The following is a 17,280-nucleotide window of genomic DNA, read 5'->3' as shown; positions in this document are numbered from 1 at the left end:
GGGAACACAGGGAAAGGGCTGTAAGTATTAGTAGTCTTGCAAAAACTGGAAAAAGATAGTGCCCCCAAAAAAACTCCCAAAACATGGGCCGCCACAACTACACTTGAATTGACTGAGAGTCATTTTCAAAACATTTTCACATCAAACATAATGAGCATGATATTGATTAAATGACTGTAGGGAGGGCCTCCCGAGTAGCGCAGCAGTCTAAGGCACTGCACCGCAGTGCTAGAGGCATAACTACAGACCGAGTTCGATCTTGGACTGTGTCACAACCGGCCGTGATCGGGAGTCCCGTAGGGCGGAGCACAATTGGCCCAGCGTTGTTGAGATTAGGGGAGGGTTTGGCCATGGGGGCTTTACCTGGCTCATTGCGCTCTAGCGACTCCTTGTGGTGGGCCGGGCGCCTGCAGGCTGACCTCGGTCACCAGTTGAACAGTGTTTCCTCCGACACATTGGTGCGCCTGGCTTCCGTGTTAGGCGGGCGGGTGTTAAGAAGCGCGGTTTGGCGTGTCATGTTTCAGAGGACGCATGACTTGACCTTCACCTCCCGAGCCCATTGGGGAGTTGCAGCGATGAGACAAGATCGAAATTGGGGAGAAAAAGCAATGACTACATGCTCTCTGTCATCTATCCAGACACAAAACTATGTGTGGGCGATGATTGCTACAGAGATTTTAGATTTGATCTAGATCTCTTTTAGTCCTCATTTGGATTTATCTTCCAAGTGTCCTTAAACATTCATATACAATGTATTTTATTATATAATATGAACACATTTTAAAAAATAAAATAGAATTCGAACACATTTTCAAATATAACACACTGTTACAAACAGACAAAATACACTAACATACTGACCAGATAAATACTCACTTTAAAAAGATATATTGATTCTTCATCGACCATAGTCCAGCACAACTTTCCTATGTATTATATTTAAATGGTTTTAAAGTATTGTTTAAATGTACATATTGAAAGAGAGTACATGTCATTTTCAATAAACACTCGAAACGTGGGCCGCAACTACGTACCGTGCATTCGGAAAGGACTCTCCGTTTTCGCTTTGTCATTATGGGGTTTTGTGTATAGATTGATGAGGGGAAAAAAAAAAATGTAATCCTCAATGTGGAAATAGTCAAGGGGTCTGAATACTTTCCGAATGCACTGTATTTTATCATCAATTCATGGTGCTCCATCATAAAAAGAGCATTACACAATACCAGTGACATGCAGTCAGGTTAGACAGGGGAAGCAGCGCTTACCCAGTGATAATCAAATGACAAGAAGCTGTCATGAAATACAAATTAAATAAAAAAATCGGCATTCATTTTTGTTATCTCATGTTTTATATCATTATGGTGGTTTTTATGGTCAAGATGTCAAATAAAATGCTACAACTGAGTCAAAAGGTCAGGGGTCAGAGTATTCATGCCTTCCTTTCTTTTGGAATCCAATTCAAATCCTTTACTGACTCCAGTCTGTTAAAGTGATAGGGGTGATAGGGGAAAATGTTGATTTCAGCCTAAATAGACATACCCGAATGTAATTATTTTTCATGAGATGGTCATAAACAATAACTGGTAATGTTTCATAGTTTTAGAAAGGTCTTGAACTCACCTTTCTGGTGAAAATAGTTATAAATTGCTGAGGTCCCTTTTGCACTTTTGAGGACAAAAGCTCGAGTACATAGTAGGGCTTGAAATGATTGAAATGCGTTCTAAATATAGTAACAATCAAATTATAAATTACTTACTATAAGATTTCACATTTCTTGTAACTGTAAAATAAATATGATCATACTTGGTGACAATACAATATTGGCACTATTGCATTACAGCTGTCGACAGAGAATTTTCTCCTAAACGGGGCACAGAGACGCCATTCAAATGTGTCCAGACTCATTACAACTTCAGCTTTAAGCACAAAGTGGTCTTCTTTCAATTCTATGAAATTATTTAGTTTTTTTTTTTTTCATGTTGAGAGCTTTAAATCCTGCTGAGAATATCCCAGCGAGATGACCACAATGTCTGCACTCGCTGGGCTCCCAAGCTGGGCTCGCTCTCTCAGAGGACGAGATAATCGATTCTTTGTCTGGATCGGAGAGAAAATGTGACACGGTCACTCCCTGTGCAAATGTGGGGTCTGAAACTTGACACTTCATGTCAACTCTGCTTAGAGAAACTGAGAACAGACAGTTGTTCACAGAGCACTTTGTACACCAAAATGTCAGTCGGAACTGCTCCAGAACTGCTCAAAGTCCCCCTGAACAGGGGACTTAACATCTATTAAGGAACAGGGTAAGCATCACTGCTTTGCCTTGCTTGTACCTTAACTTCTTGCGTCGAGCCATCCCGGATCCGGGATCGTGACTACAGCCTCAAGCTATAGTCACTATTCATGAAAATCGCAAATGAAATGAAATCAATATGCTAGCTCTCAAGCTTAGCCTTTTGTTAACAACACTGTCATCTCAGATTTTCAAAATATGCTTCTCAACCATAGCAAAACAAGCATTTGTGTAACAGTATTGATAGCTAGCGTAGCATTTAGCGTAGCATTTAGCATTAGCATTCAGCAGGCAACATTTTCACAAAAAACAGAAAAGCATTCAAATAAAATCATTTACCTTTGAAGAACTTTGGATGTTTTCAATGAGGAGACTCTCAGTTAGATAGCAAATGTTCAGTTTTTCCTGAAAGATTATTTGTTTAGGACAAATCGCTCCGTTTTCTGCGTCACGTTTAGCTACGAAAAAAACCTGTATCCAGGATTGTGTAAATCTATCCGCAAGCTCATTAGCATAACACAACATTAACTATTCATGAAAATCGCAAATGAAATTAAATATTTCTATTTGCTCTCAAGCTTAGCCTTCTGTTAACAACACTATCATCTCAGATTTTCAAAATAGGCTTTTGAACCATAGCTAAACAAGCATTTGTGTAACAGTATTGATAGCCTAGCATAGGATTATGCCTGGCATTCAGCATGCAACATTTTCACAAAAACCAGAAAGGCATTCAAATAAAATAATTTACCTTTGAAGAACTTCAGATGTTTTCAATGAGGAGACTCTCAGTTAGATAGCAAATGTTCAGTTTTTACAAAAAGATTACTTGTGTTGACAAATGGCTCCGTTTTCTTCATCACAGTTGGGTAAGAAAAAAAACGAAGATTAAGTCATTAAAACGTGAACTTTTTTCCAAATTAACGCCATAATATCGACAGAAACATGGCAAACCGATGTTTAGAATCAATCCTCAAGGTGTTTTTCACATATCTATCGACAATAAATCCTTCGTGGCAGTTGACTTTCTCTTCTGAAGAAATGGAAAGCGCATGGACCTAGAGATTACGCAATAATTTCGACACAGGACACCGGGCGCACACCTGATAAATGTAGTCTCTTATGGTCAATCTTCCAATGATATGCCTACAAATACGTCACAATGCTGCAGACACCTTGGAGAAACGACAGAAAGGGCAGGCTCATTCCTGACGCATTCACAGCCATATAAGGAGACATTGGAACACAGCGCCTTCAGAATCTGGGGCATTTCCTGTATTTCCTCTTGGTTTCGCCTGTAGCATTAGTTCTGGGGCACTCACAGATAATATCTTTGCAGTTTTGGAAACGTCAGAGTTTTTCTTTCCAAAGCTGTCAATTACATGCGTAGTCGAGCATCTTTTCGTGACAAAATATCTTGTTTAAAACGGGAACGTTTTTTATCCAAAAATTAAAAGAGCGCCCCCTATCTCGAAGAAGTTAAACTGATTTCATATTTTGCGCATGCGTATTGCCTACACGTTGTTTGGGTAATTCCGGGGGTATGGGTGCACATTTGGGTGGCTCTACATAATTTGGTTCTCGTGTCTCCCTCTCCTAGCTGTCGGGCAGGTTAACAGTGAGTACTTGAGTGTCCACTTGTCTGAAACGTCATTACCAATTAATCCTTTTTACTCAGACTTTCACACATCTTGAACATTTACTTTTGCTTTGTTGATGTAGTGGGAACGGGCTTCTCCCGCCTTGGCCTCTACACGGATGAGGCTAACTGTACTACAACCATTGTGTATTCTGGTTGCCCTACTGTGGTGCATGCAGAACAAAATACTGGACATGGGATTCTCTGCTGTGACTCCTACAATGCTGTCACCGAGAGGGAAGGACAGACGAAGTGAAGGTAGTGAATGTGCATTTTGCTTTGCAATTTGCAGGTTAGGTTATTGTTGAATCATGAGAATATCCCTCCCTTTGAATGACTTTGATTTATCAGGCTCAAATTTTGTTTTGAACTTTTGAGAAATTTGATTGTTGATGTGGTATTTTCGCTAGAACCGTATTTATTAAACATACACCGTGCTAATATTGAGTTCCAATTTGGGTTCCATGTAGAACCCTCTGTGGAAAAGGTTCTAAATGGAACTGGGGAAAAAACAGTTCTACTTGGAACCAAAAGGGTTCTACCTGGAACCAAAAATGGTTCTTCAAAGGGTTCTCCTATCGGGACAGCTGAAGAACCAATTTAGGTTCTTGATAGCACCTATTTTATAAGCATGTACCCCGTTCCAAGGCACTTAAATCTGTTGTCCTGCCCATTCACCCTATGAATGGAACACATACACAATGTCTCAATTGACTCAAGGCTTAACCAATCCATCTTTTAGGTATCTCCTCCCCTTCATCTACACTGATTGAAGTGGATTTAACAAGTGACTTCAACAAGGGATCATAGCTTGACGTGTGGTGGGTTGTTTTACACAGGCTGTGTGTAGCCTGGTCCCAGATCTGTTTGTGATGTCTTGTTAAGTAGTTGTCAAAACAGTACAAACAGATCTGTGACCAGGCTAGGCTGTGCGCTTTTCTCCCACCATTGTTGTGACAGTAATAGTATGTGCTCTCTGTAGCACACATCGCTCACTAATAGTTTTGTAGACACACCAAAGAAAAGGTTGTTTTTGCCTACAATAATTCACTCAATATCAAGCTTATTATGTTCAATGTGAAAGAAGTAAAAACACTTTGTCTTTTGGCAGGAATTGAGTTGTTCATAAAATGTCTTTCATTCAGTTCAAGTGTATCTAATGGATTTGAGATTTGACTTATTTCCCCAATCAACTTCAGCCCAATGATACCTACTTTTCTGGAATTGAGTGAACTAAATGGAACACGTAAACTGAGTGGACACAATATTAAGAACACCTTCCTAATATTGAGTTGCCCTCAGAACAGCCTCAATGAATTGTTTAGCCTCAATTCGTCTGGACATGGACTCTACAAGGTGTCTGAAGCATTCCACGGGGATGTTGACTCCAATGCTTCCCACAGTTGTGTCAAGTTGGCTGGCTGTCCTTTGGGTGGTGGGCCATTCTTGATATACAGCCCAGCAGCATTGCAGTTGTTGACACTAACCGGTGCGTCTGGCACCTACTACCATACCCCGTTCAAAGGCACTTAAATAGTATGTCTTGCCCATTCACCCTCTGAGAATGGCACACACACACAATCCATGTCTCAATTGTCTCAAGGCTTAAAAATGATTCTTTATTCCTGTCTCTTCTCCTTCATCTGCACTGATTGAAGTGGATTTAACAAGTGACATCCATAAGGGATCCTATCTTTCACCTGGATTCACCTGGTCGGTCTACGTGTTAAGGCTGTGTAAGGGAGGCGAAGTCAGGTGCAGGAGAGCAGAGTGGAGTAAACAGGAGCAACTTTTATTCCGTTCAACAATAGGCACAAGGAAATTACATAAGTGCCCAAAAACACGGAACATAAACTATGAAAGTATCGCGCGTTAACGCTGTATGAACAATCACACACAAAGACATGATGGGGAACAGAGGACTAAATACATGTACTGTAGATTGATTGGGGAATGAAAATCAGGTGTGTATGAAAACAAGACAAAACAAATGGACATGTGACAAATGGAGCGGCGATGCCTAGAAAGCCGGTGACGTCGATCGCCGAATGCCGCCTGAACACGGGGAGGAGCCGACTTCGGCGGAAGTCGTGACACTATGTCATGGAAAGAGCAGGTGTTCATAATGTTCGGTGACTTTCCAAAAGTTCCCATTTTTTAAAATACTGGTTGAGATGTTCTGTAATTTTGCGGCGCTAATTCTATCACCATCTTAGTTTGACTCTCTATCCATGAGTGTAGGTTGCCTAGCGATGCACATACAACGTGTGGTTATTGACTCAATCTGGTGCCAGTGTGAGAATACAGACTCTGTCAAGTGAGTGGTGCTGTGTTGTTGTTCTTCCAGCCAGGTAGCTAGATTGATTGGATTTGGGGGCTTCCCCCTGAGAGCACTGTGGTCCTAGGGCAGGGCTCGACTGTGTGTGTGTGTGTCTGTGTGTCTGTGTGTGTGCGTGTGTGCGCTTTCATTTGTGTGTGTGTGTGTGTGCTCGTCATAGAGTGTGTGCGCGTACGTGGCGCTTGTGTGTGTGTGCTCGTCAGAGAGTGTGTGTGTGCATATGTGACTATTGCGTGTGTGTGGGGGGGACTTTGCTGATCTGTGGGAGCCTGGCAGGGCTCTGGGCTGACCTTGTATAGCTGAGGTGGCTCTGCGTACAGTCATTTATCAATTAGACAGAATTGGGCTCGGGGTAATGTGACAGCAGCCTGCTGTGACGACTCACTGGGCATTAGCTGCTTGGCCTGGCAGGCACCGTTGTTGGGCCAGGATAGAGCAAGTTACATGTGTGTTGGCTCTACTGTATTGCACTGTGTGTGTGAGGTCTGTGGCTGGGTAAGGCTGGGTAAGCACTTTGTTCTATCAAAGCCACATTTTCTCACAAATAAACCTTGATGGAGCCTAAATTTACAGTACAACAGATAGCTTCAACAACCAGAGTGACATAGACTATTAACTGAAATTGACCCCCTCCAAAATCTTTTTTGTTGTTGTAAATACCAATGTAGCCAAGATACACAAGCGATAGCCTCTGATGGCAGCATTTTTCATATCATCCGACTAAAATGGCACACTGCTCAACTCAGCTCAGTCATAACCAGATAATATAATAGTAATAATTTGCAAAGCAAACTCGATCGCCTTTTACCGTGTATTTACAATACTTGCTATGCACAGCAAACACACACACACACATAATAATATAATTATGTGAAATATTATTACACACACATACACTGAGTTTACAAAACATTAGGTACACCTGTTGTTTCCACGACATAGACTGAACAGGTGAATCCAGGTGAAAGTACTAAATTGTCATACTTGAGTAAAAGTAAAGATACCTTAATAGAAAATGACTCATGCAAAAGTGAAAGTCACCCTGTAAAATACTACTTAAGTTAAAGTCTAAATGCATTTGGTTTAAAAAAAATAATTAAGTATTAAAAGTAAATGGATTTTCTAAAAATGTACTTAAGTATCAAAAGTAAAAGTAGAAGTATAAACCATTTCAAAATCCTTATATTAAGCAAAACAGGCGGCACAATTCTCAATGTGTTTTTTTATTGACGGAAAGCCAGGGGGGACACTCCAACACTCAGACATATTTACAAACCAAGCATTTGTGTTTAGTGAGTCCGTCAGGTCAGAGGTCGTAGGGATGACCAGGGATGTTCTCTTGACAGTCAGTCTAACCTGGTCACCAAACTGTTTGTGCTGTCTCACCAACTCAACTGTCTTTCAAGAGAACACAAACAGATCTGGGACCAGGCCACACACAGTATGAAAACGTATGCACTCCCTACTGTAAGTAAATGACTAAAACGTACATTTCAAATGTAAATTCTTCCTCAAACAACCCTGCACAGATATCATCTAAAGTAGTCCGTCACTACTGTATGCACAGACAATTATGACCCCACCATTCCTCTACCAAACAACGTTAGCCCCTGGGTACAGTGTGTCCATTGGGTCGTTACCGTATCTCGCAGAAAAAAACACACATTCACACGCCCCCCCAACCCAAAGATGCTGTTATAATTCCATTCCAATGGCCCTCAAAACAGCTAAAAAAAAAAGGTGTCGCGGCGAGCACCAAGGAATCTACTAAAGGTGCGGACATAACCATTAAAACGTTCGACTCGTCATTAACGGGTCTGTACCCGGCGGTAAGTGGCACAATCCATCACCGTTACGACTGGAATATTCTCAATACGCGGAACCCCTATAGAGCACTCCGGTTTGAATACAGAAATATGGCCTAATTAATGTCGTGTCTTAGATGGTCTTACATGGAACAAAGCAAAGTAAAAGGAATATAGAAATGTCATGGCTCATCTTTGTCAAGCATTATATAATTAACTAATCAGTTGATGGAGCAACTTACTCAAATACAATACTCAATACAACATGGTAGTTGGCTGAGCAGGATGGAGGCCTCTTGGAAATCTAGTGGAGAGGAAATCGGAGTTGATGTAAGACACACAGGTCATTACACTTCATCTTTGTCAAATGTAAAGACAAGAATATCTTTTAAATGGGCAATCTGGGAATGAAACCACCAAAAAGTGATCCCCCCCCCCGCCCCCCTAGCTGAGGGATAAAGCTGAGGCTGTGGATGCAAGGACTGACCACCCATGAGATCAAAATGACAGTTTAAATCTTTTGAAGCCACAGTGTTTGTTCACAATGATATTGTTTACAAACAATGTAATGAGTAAATAAAACAAGATCTCATTTTAGGCCACAATGGAAAAAAACAGTACAATTAAGCTCAAAAGGCAACAGCTGTCATGAACATCGTTGTAAGGACCAAAGTGCAGAGTGGTATGGGTTCAACATATTTATTTAGTGAACCGGCACAAAAAAAAAAAACAATAAAGCCAAAACGAAACGTGAAGCTATGGCTAACCAAAAACAAGATCCCACAAAAACCCAGTGGGAAAAGGCTGCCAAAATATGATCCCCAATCAGAAACAACGAAAGACAGCTGCCTCTGATTGGGAACCATACCAGGCCAACATAAAAATAGAACAACTAGAGTACCCACCCTAGTCACACCCCGACCTAACCAAATTAGAGAATAAAAAGCTCTTCAAGGTCAGGGCGTGACACCGGTCTTACATGTACAGCACAACCCGCATATGAATAACAACCACTCAGACACCAGTACCTCTCCTGAGCACCCCCCTCCCCCAAAAAAATGACATGTGCCTCGCAAGACATGGCCTCAGTGTTGTGAGGCTAGGTAGAGTCTTCACTCACACACTGAGCAAATGATCCTGGTGAAGATCCTCTATCCCACTGAGTGGGTCTTTGTAGCTCATCTCAGAGCGTGTCACAATAACGCTGCTCTTGGCAACACACGTCAAAACTGTTCCAGGGAAACAAAGGGGAGGGGGGGAAGAAAAATAAAGAAGCCTTGACTTCTAAGAAGAGAAGTTCAGTAGGAGCTGTAAAGAGATGGAGCAATAACACGCCTGAGGGGATGAACCTAGTACTGTAACCCAGTGAAGTGATGCCTTGTCTGGGCTGTCACTGGGCCCCGACACCCCTCTTCCCATGCCATGGAGCTCCCTGCTAACGCTAGCTACAGACAATGAAGGAATCCCACTATGGTGAAGCTACAGTCAATCAAGTTACAGTCAATCAATAGCAGTAGCAGGGACATCACACCCAAGACATTGTTTCTTTTAGACAAAATATGGAGTTTAGCGGCGGCCCTCAAACAAGTTAAATGCATGATATCTCAGCTGATGTGTTGTGCTCCAAGTGAAGAAAAATAACTGACATGCTAAAGATCCAAGAACAACACACTGGGCCGGTTTCCCGGACAAGTCGTGGACTGAAAAGCATGCTCAATGTAGATTGAAATAATTTTTAAATCTACTACTAGGCTTAATCTGTGTCGGGAAACCAGTACCTAATGCATTGTAGTTTATGACGAGAAGTCGCTGGCGTGAAAGGCACACACCCTACACATCACGCCAGTAGGGTTAACCCACTTGATGGGAAATGTAATGTGACTCATAAAAAAACGAGAATTGCTCCACTGCCCCATATGAACAGAAGGCACTTCCCATACATCTTCCTACCGCAGCCGCCTCACATGTCTGGCTGTGCATTCAGATGACCTGTCGGCAGCAGTCCCACTTCTGACACCAACGTAGCAAATGGTGGGGAAGGGCAGTGAAACTGGGCCGTTGGCGTGAAAGGCCTAACATCCTATGCATTGCACCAATAGGGTTAGTCCATATGTAACGTGCCTCATGTAGCCAGGATCGCTAGAGTAGAAGTACCTTCAGAAAGTATTCACACCCCTTGACTTTTTTGTATTTACGTCCTGAATTTAAAATGAATTAAATTGAGATTTGTTGGTCACCGGCACACACACAATATCCCATAATGTCAAAATGGAATTATTTTATTTTCTGTTTTTGAAATGTCTTGAGTCAGTAAGTATCCAATCCCTTTGTTATGGCAAGCCTAAATAAGTTTAGGAGTAACAATTTGGTTAACAAGTCACATAATACGTTTTGGACTCACTCTGTGTGCAATAATAGCGTATAACATTCGTTTTGAATGACTACCTCATCTCTGTACCCCACACATACAATTATCTGTAACGGTCCTCAGTCGAGCAGTGAATTTCAAACACAAATTGAACCACAAAGACCAGGGAGGTTTTCCAATGCCTGACATTAAATATCCCTTTGAGCATGGCAAAGTTATTAATTACACTTTGGATGGTGTATCAATACACCCAGTCACTACAAAGACACAAGTGTCCTTCCTAGCTCAGTTGCCGGAGAGGAAGGAAACCGCTCAGAGATTTCACCATGATGCCAATAGTGACTTTAAAACAGTTACATAGTTTAATGGCTGTGATAGGAGAAAACTAAGGAAGGATCAACAACAGTTACTCCACACTACTAACCGAATTGACTAAGTGAAAAGAAGGAATTCTGTACAGAATACAAATCCCCCAAAACATGCATCCTGTTTGCAATAAGGCACTAAAGTAATACTGCAAAAAATGTTGCAAAGCAAGTAAGTTATTGTCCTGAATACAAAGTGTTGTTTGGGGAAAATCCAACACATTACTGAGTACCACCCTCCATATTTTCAAGCATAGTGGTGACTGCATCATGTTATGGGTATGCTTGTAATCGTTAAGGACCGGGAAGTCTTTCAAGATAAAAAATAAATGGAATGAAGCTACTGTAAGTACAGGCGAAATCCTAAATGAAAAAAAACATGTTTCAGTCTGCTTTCCACCAGACACTGTGAGACTAATTCACCTTTCAGCAGGACAATAACCTAAAACACAATGCCAAATAAACAATGTTGCTTACCAAGTAGGCACTGAATTTTCCTGAGTGGCCAAGTTACAGTTGACTTAAATGTACTTGAAAATATATGGCAAAGACTTGAAAATGGTCATCTAGAAATGATCAACAACCAATTTGATAGAGTATGAAGAATCCAGAAAATAATAGTCAAATATTGTACAATCCTTGTGTACAAAGCTCTTAGAGACTTACCTATAAAGACCCACAGTTGTAATAGCTGCCAAAGGCGATTCTAACATGCATTGACTCAGTAGTGTGTATCAATCTGCATTCATGGCCTACATAATATGTTAGGTAGATTATGACGTGAGGGTGATAAAATGGCCTTAATTTACCATCCATGTGTTTGCACAGTATTTCTGCAATTGCAAACAATACAGTACGAAAGTAAAAACAACAAAAACTACCCCACTAATTCTGTGCTCCAGTTTTCAAGCCCCATTTATTGTCATGGATTTTTAAAAAATCTAGAATTAAGTTGACATGTTGAGTGAGTAAGACACTTCAATTTGTCAACATTTTGAGAGTTCGCTTTAAATCGGCGCAAGGTGTGAGTTTTTCAAAGCCCTTTCACATGGCCATGTTTTCATCCACACACAGCTGCGACTACGTATTCACTCTGTCAGACCAAATGCCCACGATACGCCACATCACTTGAGGAGAGGATTTCTCTCCACTTTCTTTAAGAGTCCTCAATTCATTTGCGCCCATGTAACCAGCTTCCCTTCTATTCCCTCTAACTCAAAGTTAAACATTATATAGAGGTGGCGAACAATGACAGGTCTCTGATGTCTGATATGGGGCGATGCCGGAACGTTGGCCAGATGTTACGGGGTATTCCTTCTCACATTCCCTGTCATGTGATAATGCTTGGCGGATCGATCGGGCAAGGTTTTCACCATTGGCCTATGGAACAGGTTGTGACAGGCAGTGGAGTGTATTCATAGATGTCAGGGGAAGCCAGGATTCCCCAAAGACCTGAAAAATATATATAAATATATATAAAATAATGTATCTTTCGTCTCTCTGTGTTTCATTATTGTCCTTCAGTTCGCAAGATGCTGAACATATCTCACCGGAGAAAGCATCTGAGTGAACAAAACAGTGCTCCCCTGTCCCTGTATGTGTAGGCCATCTATCGGATGCTGTCTTGTCCAAAAGAGTATGAAATTGTTGCTGCCCGTGGCATTGAATACAAGGGAAGTCAGCAATTATTTGGCTTCCCTTGACAAAAAGTACAAAATAATAGCCAATCAACATGGAGCTAAACTGAATGATCTCAAATGGTCCTGGCACACCAAAACAAAGTCTCAAGGGAAGCCAGTTTGGATTTTACCGTCACTCCTATCAAATCGCATCGAGAGAATATGTCATTGACAGAAACAACATGACTTGTTGCATCTCGTTGTGTTGTTGTCTTCCAGTGGTTAGCTAAATTAGACATGGATGGAGAGGGATTTGGACTGGTTTTACTTAATTCTCCTTACTGGCTGATGATTTTAACAACGATTCTGATCCAACCATTCATTCATACAGTGTGCCCCTGTCCTGAGAGGATGTAAGCTCAATATCTAGGCTATTGATTACTTGCTCATGTTACCCATGAAAGAAAATGAGGTTAATGAACAAGTATTTTAGCCAGGGAGCCGAAGACAACAAAAAATAAAAGCGTGTACTGTATGACAGAGTGATAGACCGTTTCGTCAACTTGAAAGAGAGGAGGATGGCATTGGTGTTCCTCCACAAGTAGAATGAGTCAACATGCTTTTTTTCTATTTGCACAAACACACACACAAACACATGCAGTAACAGTCAAAAGTTTGGACATACCTACTCATTCAAGGGTTTTTCTTTAGTTTGACTATTTTATACATTGTAGAATAATAGCGAAGACATCAAAACTATGAAATAACACATACGAAATCATGTAGTAACCAAAAAGTTAAACAAATTAAAATATATTTTATATTTGAGATTCTTCAAAGTAGCCACCCTTTGCCTTGTTGACAGCTTTGTACGCTCTTGGAATTCTCTCATCCAGCTTAACCTGGAATGCTTTTCCAACAGTCTGGAAGTTCCCACATATGCTGAGCACTTGTTGGCTGATTTTCCTTCACTCAGAGGTCCAACTCATCCCAAACCATCTCAATTCGGTTGAGGTTGGGTGATTTTGGAGGTCAGGTCATCTGATGCCGCACTCCATCACTCTCCTTCTTGGTGAAAAACAAATGATAGTCCGACTAACATGGGATGGCATATCGCTGCAGAATGGCGTGGTTGCCATGCTAGTTAAGTGTGACTTGAAATGTACATAAATCCCAGACAATGTCACCAGCAATCAATCAATCAATAAGATGTCCATTTAAAGCCATTCTTACATCAGCCAATGTCACAAAGTGCTGTACAGAAACCCAGCCTAAAACCCCAAACAGCAAGCAATGCAGATGTCGAAGCATGGTGGCAAGGAAAAACTCCCGAGAAAGGGCAGAACATAGGAAGAAACCTAGAGAGGAACGAGGCTCTGAGGGATGGCCAGTCCTCTTCTGGCTGTGCCGGGTGTAGATTATTACAGAACATGGCCAAGATTTTCAAACATTTATAGATGACCAGCAAGGTCAGATAATAATAATCACAGTGGTTATAGAGGAGTAAATATTAGTTGGCTTTTCACAGCCGATCATTCAGAGTTCGAGACAGCAGGTGCGGTAGAGAGAGAGTCGAAACAGCAGGTCCGGGACAAGGTAGCACGTCCAGTGAACAGGTCAGGATTACATAGCCACAGGCAGAACAGTTGAAACTGGAGCAGCAGCACGGCCAGTTGGACTGGGGACAGCAAGGAGTCATCATGTCAGGTAGTCCTGAGGCATGGTCCTAGGGCTCAGGTCCTCCGAGAGAGAGAAAGAAAGAGGGAAAGAAAGAATTAGAGAGAGCACACTTAAATTCACACAGTACACCGAATAGGACAGGAGAAGTACTCCAGATATAACAAACTGACCCTAGCCCCCCGACACATAAAATACTGCAGCATAAATACTGGAGGCTGAGAAAGGAGGGGTCAGGAGACACTGTGGCCCCATCCGAGGACACCCCCGGACAGGGCCAAACAGGAAGGATATAACCCCACCCACTTTGCCAAAGCACAGCCCCCACACCACTAGAGGGATATCTTCAACCACCAACCTAAGATCTCCCCAACGTCACGAACCCAAGGGGAGCCAACCTGGACAGGAAGATCACGTCACATACTCAACCCACTCAAGTGACGAACCCCTCCTAGGGATGGCATGAAATAGCACCAGTAAGCCAATGACTCAGCCCCTGTAATAGGGTTAGAGGCAGAGAATCGCTGTGGAAAGAGGGGAACTGGCCAGGCAGAGACAGCAAGGGCGGTTCGTTGCACAAGTGTCTTGCCGTTCACCTTCACACCCCTGGGCCAGACTACACTTAATCATAGGACCTACTGAAGAGATGAGTCTTCAATAAAGGCTTAAAGGTCTTGTTCAAGTCTACGTCTCTCACATGAATAGGCAGACCATTCCATAAAAATGGAGCCCTATAGGAGAAAGCCCTGCCTCCAGCTGTTTGCTTAGAAATTCTAGTGACAGCAAGGAGGCCTGTTTCCGAATGACATCACTAAGAGGTCAAATATATAATGAAAAAAATAGTGGTCCTAAAACGGAACACCGAAATGTACAGCTGATTTGTCAGAAGACAAATCATCCACAGAGACAAACTGATATCTTCCTACAGATAAGATCTAAACCAGCCCAGAACTTGTCTGTGTTGACCAACTTGGGTTTCCAATCTCTCCAAAATAATGTGGTGATCGACAGTATCAAAAGCAGCACTAAGGTCTAGGAGCATGAAGACAGATCCAGAACAGCAACAGCTTTTTGAAACATTTTTGAGAGGAATGGGAGATTCGATATAGGCCGATAGATTTTCATATTTTCTGGGTCAAGGTTTGGCCTTTTCAAGAGAGGCTTTATTACTGCCACTTTTAGTGAGTTTGGTACACATCCGGTGGATAGAGAGCCGTTTATTATGTTCAACATAGGAGGGCCAAGCACAGGAAGCAGCTCTTTCAGTAGTTTAGTTGGAAGAGGGTCCAGTACGCAGCTTGAAGGTTTAGAGGCATCGGCGTCTCGGACCCCGTAACGGGTGGAGGAGAGACCAGAGAAGACTCTGACTCTGACTCGTTACTTAATTCATGGGGAGAACCGGTTGTAAGTTTATGTTGGCTGAATGAGCGGCATCGGTTGAGCATTCCTACAGCATTTTCTTCCAGAAGCCATGAGAAAATGATCCGGCTGCGGGGACTTTGCGAGGGGATTTATACTAATATCTGTACTTGTTGGTGGCACAGACACTGTTTCATCCTTTCCTACACTTAAATTACCAATGACTAATCAAATCAAATCAAATTTATTTATATAGCCCTTCGTACATCAGCTGATATCTCAAAGTGCTGTACAGAAACCCAGCCTAAAACCCCAAACAGCAAACAATGCAGGTGTAAAAGCACGGTGGCTAGGAAAAACTCCCTAGAAAGGCCAAAACCTAGGAAGAAACCTAGAGAGGAACCGGGCTATGTGGGGTGGCCAGTCCTCTTCTGGCTGTGCCGGGTAGAGATTATAACAGAACATGACCAAGATGTTCAAATGTTCATAAATGACCAGCATGGTCGAATAATAATAAGGCAGAACAGTTGAAACTGGAGCAGCAGCACAGTCAGGTGGACTGGGGACAGCAAGGAGCCTTCATGTCAGGTAGTCCTGGGGCACGGTCCTAGGGCTGGTCAGAAACTGGAGCAGGAGCATGGCCAGGTGGACTGGGGACAGCAAGGAGTCCTCATGTCAGGTAGTCCTGGGACATGGTCCTAGGGCTCAGGTCCTCCGAGAGAGAGAAAGAAAGAGAGAAGGAGAGAATTAGAGAACGCACACTTAGATTCACACAGGACACCGAATAGGACAGGAGAAGTACTCCAGATATAACAAACTGACCCTAGCCCCCTGACACATAAACTACTGCAGCATAAATACTGGAGGCTGAGACAGGAGGGGTCAGGAGACACTGTGGCCCCATCCGAGGACACCCCCGGACAGGGCCAAACAGGAAGGATATAACCCCACCCACTTTGCCAAAGCACATCCCCCACACCACTAGAGGATATCTTCAACCACCAACTTACCATCCTGAGACAAGGCCGAGTATAGCCCACAAAGATCTCCGCCACGGTACAACCCAAGGGGGGGGCAACCCAGACAGGCCGACCACAGCAGTGAATCAACCCACCCAGGTGACGCACCCCCCCCCAGGGACGGCACGAGAGAGCCCCAGCAAGCCAGTGACTCAGCCCCCGTAACAGGGTTAGAGGCAGAGAATCCCAGTGATGATTGTGTCTGAAGCTGGGCTTGCAGCACGGCTATCCTCGCCTTACGGCGATCGTTCTCCTGTATATTATGACTACTGCGACTGCAATTAGAAGGCATAATGTTAATGTAACTACTTAGCTTCTGCTGGTGGAGGTGGTGTAGAACCATGTCCAGATAAAGCGTCCGGGGCGAAAAAGTTGAATAAAAAAGTTGAGCGAGGGAAAAACAAATATATATAAAATGGTCATTAAAAAAGTAAAGACCGTAAAAGGGGCAGGTAGCAAAGAAACGTTAGCAAAGCACCCCTACACCATCACACCTCCATGCAGAGACCATCCGTTCAACCAACTCTGAGTCTCACAAAGACACGGCGGTTGGAACCAAAAATCTCCTATTTGGACTTACGGACAGATTTCCACATGTCTAATCTCCATTGATCGGGTTTCTTGGCCCAAGCAAGTCTCTTCTTCTTATTGGTGTCCTTTAGTAGTGTTTTCTTTGCAGCAATTTGACCGTGAAGGCCTGATTCGCCCGGTCTCCACTGAACAGTTGATGTTGAGATGTGTCTGTTACTTGAAATCTCTGAAGCATTTATTTGGGCTGCAATTTCTGAGGCTGGAAACTCT

This window comes from Oncorhynchus keta, chromosome 16 (genome assembly GCF_023373465.1).
Source record: "Oncorhynchus keta strain PuntledgeMale-10-30-2019 chromosome 16, Oket_V2, whole genome shotgun sequence".
Taxonomy (NCBI): domain Eukaryota; kingdom Metazoa; phylum Chordata; class Actinopteri; order Salmoniformes; family Salmonidae; genus Oncorhynchus; species Oncorhynchus keta.
This window is presented reverse-complemented; position numbering follows the sequence as displayed.